The sequence below is a fragment of the Haematobia irritans genome, chromosome 5 (assembly GCF_050003625.1).
Source record: "Haematobia irritans isolate KBUSLIRL chromosome 5, ASM5000362v1, whole genome shotgun sequence".
Lineage (NCBI taxonomy): Eukaryota > Metazoa > Arthropoda > Insecta > Diptera > Muscidae > Haematobia > Haematobia irritans.
Window position 1 is genome coordinate 114,806,983 of NC_134401.1, and position 5,425 is coordinate 114,812,407.

The 5,425-nt window shown below is 35.3% G+C and overlaps 1 pseudogene; it reads right to left on the minus strand.

The window, feature by feature from the left end:
* Window positions 1-3,530: 3,530 nt before the first annotated feature.
* On the minus strand, window positions 3,531-4,031 carry LOC142240659 (large ribosomal subunit protein uL14-like; annotated as a pseudogene).
* Window positions 4,032-5,425: the final 1,394 nt, after the last annotated feature.

Here is a 5,425-nt window from a genome sequence, read left to right on the forward strand (position 1 = left end):
TTGTTTTAGGGATCTATAAATCCAATAATCGATTATTCGAATTTTTGTATGAAAATCTAAAAATATTCGCAAAGTCGATTTTAGATTCTCAGCTAGTTTTTAATTTTGACTATCAAAAATCGAATCTAATGGTTTGTTTTTTTTGTATTCATTGGTTTCAATTGAATTGAAATATTCTTCGATGTAAAGAAAATCGCACATATTTCTTAATTTTATTAATAGACTAGCGTAACTCGGACCGCTTCGCTGCGCCTCCCGAAGCATATTTTCGTTAACTTAGTAAACCATATCCTTCAATCTGAAAACAAATTCGAAAAGATTTGAACTCTTTAAAGGGTCACAAAAACTGAAGTACTGATTAATCACTCCATGGTTTCCACACACGTGTCCCGAACATTTAAAAAAAATCGAACTTCTTGCTTTTTCGTTTATATACAGAAATAGGGCGGTTATGCAGATGTAAAACGGACCGGCTAAACAAGCGTCGGGTAGGGGGTGTTCCCCTTCAACCAATTTTTTTGTTTTTTAATTGTTCTGAATTCACATCGTTGGACAATCTTCTACATTTCCTGTGAATTTCAAGCGTGGTCTGTCAAGTACTTAAAATTGATCATATTAAAATTTGTTAAAGTATTGGACACGGAGAACATGCCTTTCCCAAACATATACCGGAAAATGAAGAAACCTCTACGATGTCAACTTCATGTAAATTTAAGTTTTTTTATTAAAAAAAGTCTGGCAGAAGCTTGTGGAAAAATCATAAAATTATGTACCGAGTTTCCATTTATCAACAATCCTCTACTAATTGTGCAAAAGGGAACCCCCTTCTTCGCTCCTCCCCGACCAGATATCGTAAAATCACGTACCCTATATACATTTCACAAACTACCCAACTTCACTATTCCCCTTCCACAAGCAGACATCGAAAAATCATGTACCCTGTACAAATTTAATCATCTTTCAATTTCAGGTAAATATGAGTAGGTTATATTTTGCTCTATTTTTTGTAAAGGGACGTCACTTTCTCTGCAAATTCCAAAAAAATCTGTAAACTTTCCTTCAAATACCCAAATATCAAGTACACCATATTGATGTCATAACCTTTCCCTACGGTATTTTGTAAATTTCAAGTAAACTTGAGAATTCTAGTTATTTTCAGTTGTAGAGGAGATCTCCCTCCCCGTCCCAATATCGAAAAATGATATAGCGTTTATTTCGTAGACGTCCCAGAAAATCTCAAACACATTATACGCCCAATTTTTAAACAGCAGGACAAAGGGGAGGCCCCGCTTCCCTTCCGAATATGACAAAATCAGATATCCATTATAATAATATAACCTACCCCACATCCTCTGTAAATTTCAAGTTTAAAGTGGAAAAGTTTTATTGTTTTACGGTATGTACTTGAGGAGAAATGAGGTCTCGCTGTGCCCTTTTATTTTCCCCCGACCAAATTTTAAAAAATCATATACCTCATATAAATTTCATAATCTCCCCCAAGTTCTCCGTAAAAAATTTAATAAGTCGACAAATGTTAGTTTTTCCACTGTACTTTAAAAAAAGTCGGACAAAGGGGAGACCCCCCTCCTCGACCAAATATCGAAAAATAAAGAAGCTGTTCTTTGCCTAGACGGCCCCTTCAATCTTCCCTGAAAATTTCAAGCAAATCGGATAATTTTGTTCCAATTTTCAAAAAGTCGGGCAAGGGTGACCTCATCACCCTTCCCGCCCAAATATTAAAAAATCTCGTACCCATAATAAATTCTATGTGTATGTTCTATGTAAATCTCATGTAAATCAGAGAATTTTTTTTACTGTACTTTAAACAAAAATCGTGGACCACCCCACCTTCGCGACCAGATATCGAAATATAAAGTAGCGGGTCTTTGTCTAGACATCATCCCTAACCTTCCTTGGAAATATCACCCAAATCGGAGAACTTTGGCCCAATTTTGAAAAAGTCGGGCAAGGGGAATGTCCCCCTCCCCCACCAGATATCAAAAAATGAGGTACCCTATTTTCATCACATGATTACCCTCTACGTTCTCCGAACATTTTTCATGTGAAAAAGTAAAATTATTTTATAACAAAAGCAACTGCGATGAATTCAAATTATAATTTTTGTAATGTACTCAGTATGTAAAAAAAAAAGATTTTCCCGCTTTTCCGTTCAACTTTTCTTGAATTTTCTTTGCTATAAACTTCACACAGACCTTTCGAACGAATGGAAAACTGGGGAAATCTATTCGTGCGTTCTGGAGTTGCATCAGAGATGGCGCTGTATATAAAACACGATTTTCCCGCTTTTCCGTTGAACTTTTCTTGAATTTTCTTTGCTATAAACCTTACGGATCCCGAGACCTTTCCAACGAATACAAAACCGAGGAAATCGTGCGTTCTGGTGTTATTGCGTCAGCAAGGAAAACCCGACTTTTTTTTATATATTAGATTATTTCTGTGAAATTCGATTATGAAAAATCGAATATTCGAATTTTGATTGGTAAAAATAATCGAAAATCGGTTTTTGATTAAAAGTCAATAATCGAATAGACGAAAAATAGATTATTGGTTTGCACTACATATCGCTGGTACGATTGCGATATGTCCAGTTTTTCTGAAAACGTAGGAGATAATTTGCCTGGATGTGCTTTGTGCGTGACCAACTTTTGTTGAAGTCGGCTCATCTTGAAACATCCTTGCAGTCGACTGCTGTTTACTTTCTGGGTAATACACGCAAATCCACGATTCACCAACTGTGACGATGTCTTAGATGTGTTTGGAAGCACCGCGATCATATTTTTGGAGCATTTCTTTCGACCACTCGAACCTTGTCTTGAGCGTTTGAAAAATTGTGTGGGATCCAAAGCGAACAATTTATTGGTGTTCATGAAATATTGAATTTATGCTGGTCACTAATGCGCCAAAGATTGTCTCAATCTCACTATAGGTCATATGACGATCAGTTCAATATCAGTTGGCGCACAACATCAATGGTTTCCGGGACAACAACTGATTTGGGCGACCTTCTTGCACTGAACTAATACAACCTTGGTTGAATTCACCATACCATCGATAAACGCTGGTACTTGGTGGAGATTCATCACCACAAATTGGATTAAGTTAATCGATGCAGTGTTGTTGAGTTAATTCACGTCGAAAGTTATAAAAAATAATCGTGCGAAAATGTCCGCGATTCTCCAATCGGACATTCGCCATCATAACAGCTTTGTCACGCAGTAAGAGCTTTTAGGTAGCCAGAGGCATATCCCTGGAATATGTTAGACAGTTCTTTGCCTTGCTTACTCTTCTGCTTCGTAGTTCTCCGGTAGGTTCCAGCAACCAGACACTCATATTATGTGAATATTGTACTGCAAAGCCATCTCATTGAGAGATTTGCGGCCGTAGATGGCTGTTTTCGAATTAAGGAACAAAGAGTTCAAGGATTTTATTGCAGGTTGATTGTCTGAGTATGTATTAATGTCAACATTTGTTGGAATATTGCTTCTCAGCTAATTTGTTACGTCTTTTTATTAACTCATCATTGTAATAAAAAAAAAACATGGACACATTTTTTAAGCAATTGAACTGGCGTTGGATGCAATACGGGGCCACAAGTCAGCGCATTCCTTAGCAACGGGACCAGTGATGGCGGAACCTTTCATTTCACCCTTATTATTCACTATCACCCCCGCATTATCCTCAAAGTATATAAACACGCCATCCCTCCGCATTGTCCTCAATGTATATAAACACGCCATCCCTCCTTCTGAATGGTTTTCTTTGACGAATCACCACAGCAGGCATTACCTTTTTTCTCAATTCTGGTTTACCCTTCTTTACGGTAGCAACAAACATATCACCGAGTCCAGCAGCTGGCAGACGGTTCAAACGACCACGGATACCGTGAACAGCGATGACATACAAGTTCTTGGCACCTGTATATCAGCACAGTTCATGACGACACCGACGGGCAAGGCCAAAGAGATGCGGAATTTTCCTCACGCAGTTCCACCACATCCTCTCTTAGACATTTTGTATGGAAGTCAAAAATTATTGCTAATATTTCAGCCTGAAAAACACTACACACACAAAAAAATTTCACGAAAATTTTTCCAATTAAAATTTTAATTGAGTTTTAAAAATTATTCAATTAAAAATTTAATTGATTCAACTATTTTTTTTAATTAAAACAAAAATCAATCACACAAATAATAGTATCAATTAATTTTTTAATTTAATCAATTAACTTTTTAATTGACCTTCAATTAATTTTTTAATTGATACTATCATTTCTGTGATTGAAGACATTTCAATTAAAAATTAATTGGATCAATTAATTTCGTGATTAAATCAGAAATTTTTTTTGTGTGCAGTCTAGGTAATCTTTTCGCCATTTTAAGTTCCAGGTCTTTAGAATATACTCATAAGCGTAGGAAGGCCTCTGGGGAGGGGGCTTAGACCCCCCCAGAAAAATTTTAGCCCCCCCCCCAGAATTTGAAAACCTATTTACGATTTTCAATTTTTATAAAAAATAAACAAGCCCAGCCAAAAAAGCGTCGCCAAAAAAGTAATGAAAATGATCTTTTTGGATTCAGAAGTGGTGCAAAATTGGCGAAGAAGCGATGGATTTAGCATGGGCTTGTCATAGGACGGAAGTCCTCCATTTCAACAGCCTTTGCACTGAATTTGCATCACTTCTTTAGATGTGATCCGAATTCAATGTTTTGAATGTAAATTAAAAAATTCTGTTATATTTTGTCAAATAAATAATTTTTATAATTTTTAATGGATTCTAATGCTTGTCGGAAACGTTTGACCTCAAATATTTTCAAAAATTCACAAGTTTTTCAGATTGGATTTAGAATTTTTTTTCGACAAAATTTAAATTATTTTTACCATTTTATGAATTCTTACTTCGTTTTTAAGGTATTTGAAACAAAAAAGTTAAAATTTCCCATTAAAAGTATGAAAAAACCAAGTTATGAAAAATTTAATTAAAAGAACTTCCTGAGTAGTTAAAATAAAGAAGATCATTGGGAGTACATCTTCTGGAAGTGCTTTTAAAATTGTGCCTTTGCAAGAACTTCCAAATTTTTTGCTGGGAAATGAGTGGAACTACTTTTAGTTGCTTTATTATAAATTAATTTTCGAGTTATTTTGATGTCTAATTTTTTTTATTCATTTTTATGAAATAAAACATTAATTGAAATATAAATAAATGAAATATAAATTTTTAGCTAGGGGGGCTATAGGCTCCCCTAGGAAAATTGTCTAGCTACGCTAATGAATATACTCCGAAACCCACTTGTCCATCCAATTTAGAGCCATCGGTGGAGAAATATATATATATATATATATAACGTCGTTTATTCCCCGGAGTCTGTGTGCTCCATTCCTCACTGTTGGGAATTAGAGTTTTAAATTT